This window comes from Rana temporaria, chromosome 2, assembly GCF_905171775.1.
Source record: "Rana temporaria chromosome 2, aRanTem1.1, whole genome shotgun sequence".
NCBI classification, from domain to species: Eukaryota; Metazoa; Chordata; class Amphibia; order Anura; family Ranidae; genus Rana; species Rana temporaria.
In genome coordinates this window covers 273,884,314-273,899,821 of record NC_053490.1, presented here as the reverse complement: position 1 = coordinate 273,899,821, position 15,508 = coordinate 273,884,314, and positions in this window count along the sequence as shown.

The following is a 15,508-nucleotide window of genomic DNA, read 5'->3' as shown; positions in this document are numbered from 1 at the left end:
CAAAAAAGTGAGACAATTTTGAAAAAAATACAATATTTTTTACTTCTTGCTATAATAAATATCCCAATTTAAAAAAAAAAAAACATTTTTTTTTCTCAGTTTAGGCCGATACGTATTCTTCTACATATTTTTGGTAAAAAAAAAAAAAAAAATCGCAATAAGCGACTGGTTTGCGCAAAAGTTATAGCGCTTACAAAATAGGGGACAGAATTATTTTTTTTTAATTATTTTTTTTTAATAGAAATGGCGGCGATCTGCGATTTTTAATGGGACTGCGACGTTATGGCGGACACATCGGACACATTTTTGGCGCCATTCACATTTATACTGCGATCAGTGCTATAAATATGCACTAATTACAGTATAAATGTGACTGGCATTGAAGGGGTTAACACTAGGGGGTGAGGAAGGGGTTAAATGTATCCCTGCTTAGTGTTCTAACTGTGGGGGAGGGGGGGTGACTGGGGGGGGGTGACCGATCTGTGTCTCTATGTACAAGAGACACAGATCCGTCTCCTCTCCAGAGACAGCACCGCTGTCTCTGTGTAAAACGGCAATGAGAGATGATCTCATATGTTTACATATGAGATCCTCTCTCATTGGCCGCACAGATCGCCTCGCGAACGGCCACTCTGATTGGCCGTTCGCGGCGATCTGTAATTGGCTGTGTCCGAGGGACACGGCCAACACAGATTTTCCCCGCAGCGCGCTCTGGAGCGCGCGCGGGGACCGCCCTAAGGGGCGGCCGTCAATTGACGGCAGTTTGGAAATTGGGATCCGCACTGTAGCCGTCAATTGACGGCAGGCGGATCCCAAGTGGTTAAGGTAGGGTGACCAGACATCCCCAGTTTCAGGGGACAGTCCCCTGATTGAGGACACTGTCCCCGGACCAAGTCTGTCCCTGGTTTTGTCCCCAGATTGTATTTAATAGGGGGCCGGGGCAATTTCAAAGGCAGTCAGTGCAGAATTAAAATTAAAAAATTAGAATCACACCCCCCCGCTCCGCCGTGCTTACTAGCTTAGGGGGGTTGTATTTTTCCCATTATCTGTGTCCCCTTCTGATGATCATGTGCTGGTCGGAGCGAAGGGAATATTTCTTCGGTTTCGGGCGCATGCCCATTCATCTCCGCTCACATGTTCTTCTGCCTTGGCTCAAATCCTGGCCAGCCACCTGCCTATCTCCTTGCCTTCCCTGGCGGAGTGATATTCCTCTGCTCCCCATTCAGTAGTAGCCAGGGCCCGAAGAGTAAGACTTGTGAGGCGGGCGGCAATGGCCAGAGAGTCGCTGATTGGTCATTACTAGTAAGGAAAAAATATGTCCCCGGATTTCATTTTAAAAATCTGGTCACCTTACTTTAAGGGGTGTGTCCTATGCCTGCCTACTTTTGCTGATAGGTGTCCCTCATTCCCATCTCAAAAAGTTGGGAGGTATGGGTAAGCCTGTAGTTAAAAAGAATATCAGGTTTATGAGATACTGATCCTCCTGCATGCTGACATGAGCACTGCATGCACTCTGCAGGTCTGGCATATCCTGCCGAAACAAAGGACTCCCGTGCGCAGGAGTAATGTCATTGCGGTTTCGGCCACTCACAGCACCGGAGCCAGTGATCCTGGAAGAAACGCACTGGGAACATGTCAGGTCCCTTAGTGGTGACCGGGCATGCTGCGGGAGCATCGTTCCAAGGCAGTGGTTCTCAACCTTTCTAGTGCCGGGACCCCTTGATAAAATTTCCCAGGTTGTAGGGACCCCTAACAGTTTTTTTTCGTAGCGTGGGTTGTCAGCACCCAAGGCAAGACAAGTAATTTGCTCCCCCTAACCCACGGACATTTAGCGCTCCTTTAACATTCCCTTCCACTTGTACAGTATTAAAACCCCTTATGGTACATTTTAGGATGTACACCTCTTTCTCTTTGTTCTCCTTTTCTTTCCCTTTTATCTCTCTAGTCTAATTTCTTGGTCTCTCTCTTATTCTTTCTCTCCCTTTTTCCTCTCCCTTCCATGTATTCTCTTATTTTTATTTTCCTTCTCTGACTTCTTGGTGGGGGGGGAGGTTTTAATGAGCCAACTTAGGTGCTCTTGATGAAGGTCATCTGCGGATGTGAGAACTGTAGTGGGGACTTTTAATGGCAACTCTAATCACAGGGAGTGTTATGCCGCGTACACACGATCATTTTTCGGGTTGTAAAAAACAACGTTTTTCAACCTCTAGAAAAAACAACGTTTTTTTCAACTTCATTATTAAAACTACGTTGCCTACACACGATAGTGAAAAAAAAATGCTCTAGCAAAGCGCGGTGACATACAACACGTATGACGGCACTATAAAGGGGAAGTTCCATGCGGATGAGGCCACCCTTGGGGCTGCTTTAGCTGATTCCGTGTTAGTAAAAGACGATTCATGCTTTTCTGTCTGTTACAGCGTGATGAATGTGCTTACTCCATTACGAACGGTAGTTTTACCAGAACGAGCGCTCCCATCTCATTAATTGCTTCTGAGCATGCGCAGGTTTTTCATGTCGTTAAAGCCCACAAACGATCATTTTTTACAACCCGAAAAACGTTGTGAAAAAATAGAGCATGTTCGAATTTTTTTCAGAACCCGAAAAATGCTCTAAAGCCCACACACGATCGTTTTAAATGACATTTTTAAAAAAGGTTGTTTTTTACATCCCGAAAAATGATCGCGTGTACGCAGCATTACTCACTGTGTCTCCCACTTTGTGGTGTCTCGTAGCAGTGACCCCTATGCCGAAATCAGGAGATAGGGTCTCCTCCAGCCCCTCCCACTTCACATTCCTCACCAGTCAGCTGACCTCTAGTCTCTGCCCCTCAGGCATGCCGTGAATGGCTGGGAGAGTGGTGTGGGCTTCAAGGACAGCCCAGGATTTGGTGACCCATGGCAAATTATCATTTGACCCCTGAGGGGGTCCCAACCCCCAGGTTGAGAACCACTGTTCTACGGTAAGTGTTTCATAATGTGCTAGTATGTAATGCATACTAGCACATTATGCTATTGTCTTGCAGGTACATATTGTACATTCACATCAGTCCCCGCCTCCAGGGAACTTACAATCCAATCTAGGGTCCATACTTCACATTCATACATACACATACTAGGAACAGTGTAGACAGTATCCAATTAATATACAAGCATGTCTTTGGAGCAGGCCCGTCGCTACAGGACAGGCAAAACAAACAATTGCTTGGGGCCCCCGAGCTGGCCTAGGGCCCCCAACTTCCCCTTTCAGGCTGTAGCGTGGCCGAGCTCCTCTTCTTTCCTCCTGTCAGTCCGGCCAAGTACCGCGCGGTACAGGAGATTCAGTGTCCTGTTCCCAGCCGGACTGACAGGAAGTGCACACTGAGTGAACAGGAGACTGAATCTCCTGTAGCGCAGGGACCCGGCCGGTGTTCTGACGAATAAGTTCTGCCTGGGGGATAAAACCCCCCTTGTACTGCGCATGCGCGACGCAGAGTCTCCGAAAATACGGTAGGACACCTGACTGACAGAAGGAAGAGGAGCTCGGCCACGCTACAGGTAAGAAGGGGAGGTGAGAATAAAACAAAACATGGGGGGGGGGTACCCACGGTGATAATGGATCACCAACTCGTAATAAATGAATGTGACACATATATAAGCACAAGTGCATGATAACACAATCAAAAGTTGTAACAAATGATGCTATATGGCGAGAGTCTCTCCGTGACTGTGAATAGAAAGAAGAGAGCTCACTGGCACAGCCGGGTGGATGGAAAGTGATCACAAAATGGTAAAATATGAATAAAAGCAATGTGGGAAGCATAAAGATGCTGTCATCTTTATGCTTCCCACATTGCTTTTATTCATATTTTACCATTTTGTGATAACTTTTATTGGCTATATTTACACTGATTTGTAAGATATTTTTATAAATAAAATTCTTTGGTTGATCTACACCATATAAAGCCCTCTTTTATACTTCATGCTATGCTGGGGCACTAGTGATTAATCTTGCCCCACCATCATCCCTTCCATCCACCCGGCTGTTGGTTTTTTGCTTGCTGTGGTTCTGCGCTGTGCGTGCTGGGGGGGGCCTCCATGTCCATTTTGCTTGGGGCCCCCTAATTCCTTCAAACGGCCCTGCTTTGGAGTGTGGGAGGTAGCAGACATGGTGCATACAGTATATAATACTGTACTTCGCAAACAAAAAACTTTTATGATTTAACCTACACCTAATGAGTATGGCACATCCTTTTAACAATAATTTTTAACAAAAATGTATATCTCTTTAGAAGTGCAGTGTTAAAAATAAAAACATATGTAAAAACTATCCATAACAATATAATGTAAGTGCAAAGTGACATCATGTAAAATGCATCAGTGACAACAGAAAAGTGCACTTTAGAGTTACATTTATTAAAGTCCACTGCATGATGTAATTCTCCAGATGTAATTCTCCAGGTCCAGATCAGTAATAGTGTGTTGAAATACTACACTTAAACATCAGTGTAAAAGTGACATTTAAAAATAGGGAGGGGTCTTCTACAGCCTTCAGATATACAGACAGTAGAGGTTGATTTACTAAAACAAAAAGAAAAGTTTACTTTGAATGTGCAGTTGCTCCAGAGCTCACCAGGGGACTGGGGGGTGTCTAAGCCTGCATTTTTTTCTGTGGGGGTGTTTTTGCCACTGTAAGGCCCCATTAGGCCTTCTCATCCTCATTGCGGCGTTTCGCTGCCATTTTGCCGGCGCCATTTTTTTGTAGTCTGCTAGTTTACATTAGGAAATCCCATTGGTGGCCATTTTGTTGTGGCCGTGCTAAGGCACAGCTTGCTATTGTGGTCGGCCATTTTACTGTGGCCTTGCCCTGCTTTCTCTGAGGCGTCCGGCGGCCATCTTGGATGTGGTTTTGGCCTCTACGGCACGCAGCACAGGTCTCCTCACGTTTTACCATATAGCTTTGCCTCACAGCTTTTTCGTCTCACACACGCTGTGTACTGAGGGCGGGCAGCGGCGCTGAACAGTCTCTTCCTGGGTTGGCGAGTCCCAGGAAGAGGAGGGTGGGCTGTTATTCAGGTCTGAATAGGTACCTGAGAGCTGTCTGGATGGAGTCAGTATCTGGTTCTTTTTCCCCAAACATGCCAGAGGTGGCAGCTGGTGCTCCATAGACACTTTGTTGGCAGTCCTGGAAACATTTGTTGCCAGGGTGGAAGCGGCGTGCGAGCGTAAGTGGGGTAAAAAGCGCCCGCTCCCCCTGCTATCCCCTGGGGAATGCTCTGACTCAGACCAGGACCTGGCTGCTGCTCAGGTCCCCGGCTCTGTGTTATCTGAAGATGTGGACCAGGACTTTCCTTGTAAGGAAGATTCCTCACTTGGGTCAGTACATGACAGGGCACTTGTCAGTGCGCTTATCAGTGCTGTGAGGCACTCCCTTAAGCTGGATAGTGCAGCTGAGGCATCCTCTGAGGGCTCGGGGCTAGATTCAGGTAGCCGGGCGCATTGTTACGGCGGCGTATCGTATTTACGCTGCGCCGCCGTAAGTTTGAGAGGCAAGTGCTGTATTCACAAAGCACTTGCCTCCTAACTTACGGCGGCGTAGCGTAAATGGGGCCGGCGTAAGCGCCCCAAATTCAAATGAGTATGAGAGGGGCGTGTTTTATTTAAATTATGGTGACCCCGCGTATTTTACGTTTTTAACAAACGGCGCATGCACCGTTCGTGAAAAGAATCCCAGTGTGCATGCTCGAAATTCCGCCGGAAATCGTCATTGCTTTCGACGTAAACGTAAATTACATCCAGCCCTATTCGCAAACGACGTAAAAAATTCAAATTTTGAAGCGGGAACGACGTCCATACTTAACATTGGCTGCGCCACCTAATAGCAGGAGCAACCTTACGTCGAAAAAGCCTAACGTAAACAACGTAAATAAATTGCGCCGGGCGTACATACGTTTGTGAATCGGCGTATCTAGGTCATTTGCATATTCTACGCCGAAAACAACGGAAGCGCCACTAGCGGCCAGCGTCAGTATTGCACCCTAAGATACGACGGCGTAGGAGACTTACGCCGCTCGTATCTTAGCCAAATTTAAGCATATCTGGTTTCAGAGTTACGACGGCGTATCGACTCATACGCCGGAGTAACTCTTACTGAATCTAGCCCTCGGTCTTTTTTGGGTCCCACAAATCAGACCGTTCTGTGAAAGTTTTTCCTTATGTGCCCTTCTTTGACAAGTTCATTGATAAGGAATGGGAGAAGCCGCAGAAGCCCTTTGTAGTTCCTCAGCGCCTGGCGGTTCGGTACCCCTTTAAGGAGAGCATTTTGAAAAAATGGGCTTCTCCTACGGTAGTGGACCCCCCCGGTTGCCCGATTAAATAAGGTAACCACTCTCCCTATAGAAGGGACTCCTGCCTTCAAGGACCATACTGATCGAGTCCAAGGACCATACAGTCCGAGGCACTGACCCGCTCCATGTTTGCCATGTTGGGGTCTGCATTGCGCCCCCTTTTGTGGCTGCAACCCTGGTGTCTCAGACACTCACTGAATGGGCAAGGGTTTTGCACCAGGCTGTGGAGGAGCACCAACTCCCTCCCGAATTTATTAGACTGGCTGACCAGTTGGTACAGGGCCTTGTATATGTCTGTGATGCTACACTGGATGCAGCACCCTTGATATCCAGAGACTCTGTTTCAGCGGTGGTTTTGTGCCGCCTGATGTGGCTGAAATTCTGGTCTGCTGACCAAGCATCCAAAAAAGCCCTGGCTGATTTACTCTTCAAGGGTGGGAGGCTTTTTGGTACCTCGCTGGATGACATTATCAAGGATGTCACTGGGGGGTAAGAGCACTCTCCTCCCTCAGTCCACCAAGGGAAAGGAGCCACGCCGTAAGCCGCTTCCTTCATTCCCCACTCAGAAGCGGTAATTTCGTCAGTCGGGCCGACAAGGGCTCAGCTGGGGGACAGAAATGTCCCTGGGTGCGTAAGCCAAACAAGCCGGCACCCAAACCCGCCAATGCATGAAGCCTTGGCCCCGCCCGACTCATGGGTGGGGGGATGGCTTTGCAGGTTCACAGCTCGGTTGACCTCCCTCCTCTCCGACCAGTGGGTCTGCGAGGTGGTCTCTTCTGGGTACAGGATAGAGTTTCTTTCCTATCCACCGAACAGATTCTTTCCCTCAAGTCTCCCTCTCCTTCCGGCTCGTCGGTCTGACCTGCTAGGGGCAGTGCAGGACTTGCTAAGTTGCAGGGTAATTTTGCCCATTCCGCAGGACGGGAGGTTTCAGGGATTTTATGCAAATCTGTTTGTGGTCCCGAAGAAGGACGGGGTCCATCCAGTCTTGGACCTAAAAGCCCTAAATGCCTTTGTGAGAATGAGGAAGTTCCGCATGGAATCCATTCGCTCGGTGGTAGCTGCGCTCCATCCGGGGGACTTTCTGGCGTCCTTGGACATCAAGGACGCTTACTTGCATGTCTCTATTTGCGCAAGTCACCAGAGGTTTCTGCGCTTTGCGATCGGGGAGGACCACTATCAGTTTGTGGCCCTTCCCTTTGGCCTAGCGTCAGCACCAGGAGTTTTCACCAAGGTGCTCGCACCGATTCTAGCTTTGCTGAGACAGCGAGGCATTGCCATCGTGGGCTACTTAGACGATCTTCTTCTGAGAGCAGCTTCTGTCTCAGATTTAGAGGAGGATGCGTCTATAGCCAGCCAGACCCTCCAAGATTTTGGGTGGGTGTTAAACATTCAGAAGTCGGTCCTGGTACCGACTCAGCATTTGGAGTACCTAGGGTTGATTCTGAACTCCTTGGAAGCAAATGTTTTTCTTCCCCTGGACAAATTGCAAACTCTTCAGTCTGCAGTGAAGGTGTTGGCATCCCGCAAATGGTTGTCCCTCCATTTTTGCATGCGAGTCCTGGGCCTGATGGTAGCCTCCTTCGAGGCAGTACCGTATGCCCAGTTCCACACTTGTGTATTGCAGAGGGAGATCCTCTACAAGTGGAACAAATCTCCATTGTCTCTGAATCGTCAGATTCAGGTAAGTCATCTTGTCAGAGTCTCTCTGAATAAGTGGCTGAGATCCCCGGTTCTTCAGTCTGGGAAGTCGTTTCTTCCCTTCCAGTGGACGGTGATTACGACGGACGCCAGCCTCACAGGTTGGGGGGGGGGGGGGTCTGGGGTGTCCAGTCGGCCCAGGGTCTAGAGGAATCCCGTCTGCTGAACAATGTCTTGGAACTTCGGGCGATCAGGCTGTGTCTCTCCTCGTGGTCGAGGAGGTTGCAAGGTTGCCCAATCAGGATTCAGTCGGACAACGCCATGGCTGTGTTTTATGTCAATCATCAGGGGGGAACACGGAGCTCGGCTGCAGCGTCAGAGGTCACTCACATCCTAAGGTGGGCGGAAAGAAACGTGCCGGCTCTGTCGGCCGTCTACATTCTGGGCATAGAAAACTGGCAGGTGGACTACCTGAGTCGCCAGATGCTGGACCAGGGGGAATGGTCATTGCATCCGGAGGTGTTTCAGCTCCTTTGCAGGAGGTGGGGCACACCGGACCTGGCTTCTCGCCTCAACCACAAGGTTTCGAGGTTCGTGGCCAGGTCCAGAGATCCCTGGGCAGATGCGTTAGTGGCCCCATGGGGCCAGTATCAGCTACTTTATGCATTTCCCCCACTGAAGTTGCTCCCTCAACTGCTCCGCAGAGTGGATGCCGAGGGGATCCCGATGATTCCAATCGCTACGGATTGGCCTCAGCGTCCTTGGTACGCCGATCTTGTGAGCCTGGTGGCGGATGTACCTTGGCGGCTGCCAATGCGGGAGGACCTTCTGTCTCAAGGTCCCATACTCCACCCTGCTTTACAGTCGCTGGCTGTTGAAAGCCAGGTTTTGAGGGACAAGGTTTTTCCGATTCGGTCATCTCAACCATGCTGAGGGCACGGAAGTCTTCTTCCAGGAAGATCTACCATCGTACCTGGGAAGGCCTACATGGTGTACCTGGGAAGGCCTACATGGTGTGGCATCCACGGACGTATTCGGTTTCCAGGATCCTGCTGTTTTTACAGCGTGGAGTGGATCAGAAACTCGCCTTAAGCACCATTAAGGGACAGATTTCAGCCCTGGCTGTGTTCTTCCAGCGGCCTTTGGCGGGCAATTCTCTGGTCGGCACCTTTGTGCAGGGTATTCGTCATATACTTCCCCCTCTTAAACCACCTCTTCCCCCTTGGGATTTGAATCTGGGGCTCTCGGTTCTTCAGAAACCTCCCTTTGAAGACTTCAGAGAGATTCCTCTCGACACTATCTCAGAAGGTGGCCTTTTTGGTGGACATTACTTCTGTCAGATGTGTCTCTGAATTGGCGGCCTTGTCTTGCAAGTCGCCATACTTGGTCCTCCATTAGGATAAAGCAGTGTTGCGCCCGCAACCTTCCTTTCTTCAAAAGATGGTTTCGACATTTCACCTTAACAAGGACATTGTACTTCCATCCTTGTGTCCTCAGCCGGCGCACCCTAAGGAGGTTGCACTACATACTTTGGACGTGGTATGCACTTTGCGGGTGTACCAGTCTGCTACGGGTCCGTTTCAAAGGTCTGACTCACTTTTTGTGTCAGTGTCTGGTCCACAAAAGGGCCTGTCGGTCTCGTCGGCCACCATTTCTTAGTGGATCAGGCAGACCGTCATTCAGGCCTATGCTCTTAGGGGGCGGGCGCCCTCTTTCCGATCACGGCCCATTCGACCTACCATCACGCCTGGCAGGCTTACATCTCTTGGTGCGAAGAGATGGGGTGACGTCCACGGACGTACTCGGTGTCCAGGGTCCTGCTGTTTTTACAGCTTGGAGTGGATCTAAAAATTGCTTAAAGCGGAGCTCCACCCTAAAGTGGAACTCACGCTGATCGGCACCCGCCCCCCCTCCGGTGTCACATTTGACACCTTTCAGGGGGGAGGGGGGTGCAGATACCTGTCTAAAGACAGGTATTTGCACCCACTTCCGGCCACACGCTACGGGCAAAAGACTGTTTTTTCTGACTTCCCGTCTGTCGCCCGTTGTGTGCTCGGGCGACGGCACACAGCGTGTGAGCCAATCGGCGGGCGCAGCGCGACTCGCGCATGCACCGTAGGGAACCGGGTAGTGAAGCCGGAGCGCTTCACTTCCTGGTTCCCTCACTGAGGATGGCGGGGGGGGGCAGCAGAGAGACGAGCGATCGCTCATCCTCAGCTGCGGACGGCGCTGGACTCCAGGACAGGCAAGTGTCCTAATATTAAAAGTCAGCAGCTGCAGTATTTGTACCTGCTGGCTTTTAATATTTTTTTTATACTGGCACATCCGCTTTAAAGCACCGTTTGGGGGCAGATTTCAGCCTTGGCTGTGTTCTTTCAGTGGCCTTTTTGCGCCCCGTTCCCTGGTGTGTCCCTTGTTTGTGCAGGGGGTTTGCCATATACTTTCCCCTCTTGACCCATCTGTCCCCCCATGAGTTTTGACTCTGGTGCTCTCGGTTCTTCTGGAACCTTCCTTTTGGAAACATCAGAGAGATTTTCTCTTGACACTATCTCAGAAGGTGGCCCCTTAAGTGGCCTTTACCTCTGTTAGAAGGGTTTCTGAGTTGGAGGTCTTGTCTTGTAAGCCCACATGCTTGATCCTCCATAAGGATTAGGTGGTGGTGTACCCGCGACCTTCCCTTCTTTCGAAGGTGGTTTCGGCCTTTCGCCGGAATAAGGACATTGTTCTTCCATCCTTCTGTCCTCGGCCGGCGCATCCTATGGAGGTTACCTTTCATACTTTAGGTGTGGTACACGCTTCGCGGGTGTACCACCCTGCTTTGGCTCCGTTTCGGAGATCTGACTCTCTTTTGTGTCAGTGTCTGGTCCACAAAAGGGCCTCGCGGTCTCGTCGACCACCATATCTCTCTGGATCAGGTAGGCTGTCATACAGGTCGCGGCACTTTCGACCAGGGCAATTGGTGCTTTCTGGGCTTTCGGACATCAAGCGTCTGTCTCACAGGTGTGCAAGGCGGCAACTTGGTTGTCCATTCACACTTTTTCCAAACTTTACAAGGTTGATGTGAGTGCATCTTCTGATGCTTCCTTCGGCCGCAAGGTTTTGCAGGTGGCTGTTTAAAGTTGCACCTCCTCCGTTGAGGAGCTCTGCTTGTTTGGGGTGAAGTTGTTTGGTTTTTCACTGATACTGTTCCCACCCCTCGTTTTTTTGACACTGCTAGGGGACATCCCACTTGTCAAGAATTGAGAAGGCTGTGTCCATCCATGGACAATAAGAGAAAATAGGATTTTTTGTACTCACCGTAAAATCCTTTTCTCTGTCGTCCATGAATGAACACAGCACCCACCCCTCTTTTTTAGGTTTGTACTGCTTGTTACAAACTGAGGTACATGCTGCAGGAAGGAGGGTTATGTCCAGAGGCTGTTCAACTCTGTTAAAGTAACATGTATTTAAATATTGAACATGTTTCTGCCTAGTCCTCTCCTGTGAACAGGAACATAACCACTTGTCAAGACTTGAGAAGGCTGTGTCCATCCATGGACGACAAAGACAAGGATTTTACGGGGAGTACAAAAAATCCTATTTTTTCTTTCTTGTTGGACTCCATGGCAGCATATGTATGGGTTAACCCTGTCTCCTCTCCTATCCCATGGGACACCCCACCCCTATAAATTTTGGCTCAGCGCCAGAGACCACCTTTCGTAACTAGCCTACTCGTGACACTGGAAGGGAACTCCTGCTGCCATGGAGTCCATCAGGAAAGGAAAATGATGGTAATAATTTGATAGGAAATTTTCAGTTTTTCTGACAGACTCCATGGCAGCAAACGTATGGGAAATAACTAGCGATACACACCATGGGCGGGTACGCTCAACAACACTTACATTTTTACTGTCAACAGACAGGACTTTAAAACCAAAACTGACAGATGCTCCGACGCACGGGGGTGGAGAACGGCACCAAATTCAAAAAAGTAAATAAACACATTACATACAGTATACTGTAATCTTACAGATTACAGTACTGTATGTAAAAAATACACCCCCCCTTTGTCCCTAGTGGTCTGCCCAGTGTTCTGCATGTACTTTTGTATAATAAAAACTGTTCTTTCTGCTTGCAAACTGTAGATTGTCCATAGCAACCAAAAAGTGTCCCTTTATGTCAAAAATGATTTTAGAGCAGCTAGAAAACAGCAATAATAAATTATAATCGCTTGCAGAATTGAGCGATAGTGATTTGTGGGGAAATTCGTCATAAAAAAATAAAAGTAATGACAGTGACAATTCTGCAACTGAGCTCATTTCAGTGTTTTTGATTTGATTACATTATTGAATAATTTTTATTATAATTACATTATTATTTGTTATAATTATTTATTATGATTTTGTTTTTCAAAATTTATCATACCCGGGATGTCTACTAGACTCTTGTTTGGACAGATTTAAGTAAGTTATTTCTAAGAATTACAGGCCTACAATGTAAAACGCCAAATTTTCATGCAAAATAATGGTACCGCTTTCAGCACCTAAAACCAGAAAGAATCATACCACCAGGGAGGTTAAGAAAGGTTCTTTATGACCGATGGCTCAGATTTCCAAGTCTCTTTACACCGATGTGATAGCCACAAGAAAGGCAGACTTGATAGCGAGGTCTTTATTGGAGACAGACCTAGCACACTCTGCTCCAATTCCTGAGAGGGAATCGAGGAAAAGAGGGAGGCCCCATTTGGGAAACCTTTACTTTCTCTGAGGTCTGAGCCTAGTTGCTCCCTTGAAAGAATTGTTGGACAAGAGGATGCCTAGCCCAGGTAACATCATACCTACTCCCGGATCGATCATCTCTTGGTGCATACCCCCCTGCTTCCGTACACAACGTTGGTCAAAATATTGCCAACTCCCTGGTCGGATCATTCCCCGATCTTACTTTCCACTAAGGGGCTTTGGACTAAATCAAATCCTTCTCCATGGAGACTCAATATTGGCTTACTGAATGACCCTATACATTACGTGGAAATTGAGAAAGAAAACCTAGAGTATTTCCGGAACAATAAGTCCTCAGAAACATCCCCTGCCCTAACCTGGGCAGCCCACAAGGCTACAATACGGGGTAAATGAATCCAAATAGCGGCTATAGAGCTAAACGGTCCCGAGCACTGAACAATAAACAATTGGAGGAAAATCTAGAAACGATAATGGGAGAATAGCACAGGAACCCCCGGGATTGACCATAGGCACAAAATAGACGAGGCAAGATTGGCCCTCAATCTCAGCTTGACTACGCAAGCAGAGAAACATATCAGTTGGTCTAAACACAGGTTTTATACTATGGGGGATAAACTAACTACAATGCTGGCTAGGAAACTTGTGCCCTGGCCGTATACGCTGACTCTACCTAAACTAAGTTTACCTACCGGTCACCCCACCCAAAACCCGGAACTGATTCTTCAGGAATTTCACAAGTTTTATGTGAAACTATATAGCACACCTAATACACCTGTTCCACACAAGGTAGAGACGTTCTTCCATGATATCCAAATACCTACACTGATGCAAGGACCACGCAGACCTTGATGGAAAAAGTTTTTTTCAGAATCCGAAATTAAGGAAGTCATAAAAAGTATTCATCCCTCGAAGGCCCCTGGGCCTGACGGCTTCCCCGGCCATTATTACAGGAAGTATAAGGACACCCTGGCCCCCCACTTATGTAGCTACTTTAATGACTTGAGACGGGGTAATAGGCTCCCTAACCATGAAAATGCATCCTTCCTTAACGTGATACCAAAACCGGGAAGGGACCATGGGGACTGTGCCAATTATCGCCCGATCTCATTAATCAACACTGATCTAAAAATTTTAACGAAAGTCCTGGCATTGCGACTAAATACTTTCCTCCCAAGATACATATACACCCTGACCAGGCAGGTTTTGTACCAAACAGACAGGCATCGGACCAAACCTGTTGGGTAATTAATCTGATCTTGGCAGTTCAATCAGACTGGGACGGAAAGGGCCCCAGGGGTGGAATGCTGCTTTCGTTGTTCATCCAGAAGGTGTTCAAGGTTACTCCTCCCAATCTCTGCCCATCAGAAGAGGCACTAGGCAGGGTTGCCCACTATCACCGCAATTATTTGCCCTGGCGATAGAGCCGCTAGCTATCAAAATTTGAATGTGTCAGGATATTCGGGGGGATCGTCTACGGCGATTATGAACATAAATGCCTACTTTTTGCCGACGATTTACTGCTGACCCTGACATCACCGATCACTTACCTCCCTAACTTACACGGCATTCTAAAACCATTCTCCGATATCTCTAGACTAAACATAAACCATGGCAAATCTAGGGCACTGAACCTTTCGCTGCCAATTTCTACTCAGAAAATGCTCAAACAGTACTATCAGTTCCTGTGGGAGCCTGAGGCTCTTTCGTATTTAGGCATACATCTGACCTCATCTATCCATACGCTATACAAGAGAAATTATCCAGCCCTTTTTAAGAGGTTAACTGAAGACTTGGCCAAATGGCAGATCCATCCCCCATCGTGGTTTGGCAGACTCCACTCGATAAAAATGAATGTCCTACAGAGGTTACTTAGTTTTTTTTCGCACTATACCCGTGGCTTTGGCTCGACATGATCTCCAGATGTTCCAAAGGGTGACAAGAGGCCTAGGGTGAACAAAAGTACAATTTACACCCCGAAACGGAGGGGGACTTGGTTTGCCCGACCTGCAGAAATACTTCTATGTGGCCCAGCTCACAAGATATCATTCCCAGCTACAGCAAGCAATATGGATGGGTATGGAATCTTACTCCTATCGCCCGCACCCAATTTCTCATATAATGTGGCTTCCCATTAAAGAGAGAACGGCAATACTCTGCCATACATTGTCTTTCTCGCTAGAGATATGGGATAGGCTCTTGAGGAAGCATCACTTTAAATCACCCCATACTCCATTGGCACTACTATTGAAAAATAGGGCGTTCACCCCGGGCCTCGTTCCCCTCGCGTTTGCCTGGTGGACTAATAAAAGTTTACTGCTTATAGCTGACCTTTGCGACAGTAAGGGAATGCTATCCGAGCGGTTCATGATTGACAAATACCAAATGCCCCCTACAGAACACTATAGATATGCCCAGATTTACCATGTTGTACAAACTTTAGCCCATAAGGGTGATTTAGCAGGTTCAACCCCCACGGAATACTTATGTAGTCACTATGATAACATTAAAGGGCACATAACTGCCATTTATCCGATATTGATGAATGTGTCGACTAAACTGAACTACATGATTCAATGGGAAAAGGACTCCATCGACCTGGGGGAATGGCACAAGATTTCGGAGTCTGCATCTCGATCACTCATCAATACCTTGATAATAGAGGCAAACTTTAAGGTATTATTGCGATAGTATATGATACCAGCCAGAGTGGCCGCTTTTGTACCTGGAGCTACCCCCACATGTTTTTGAGGTTATGGTCAAATAGGATCCACTTATCAATTTTGGTGGACATGCCCCAATGTCATAAGGTTTTGGATCAGGGTCT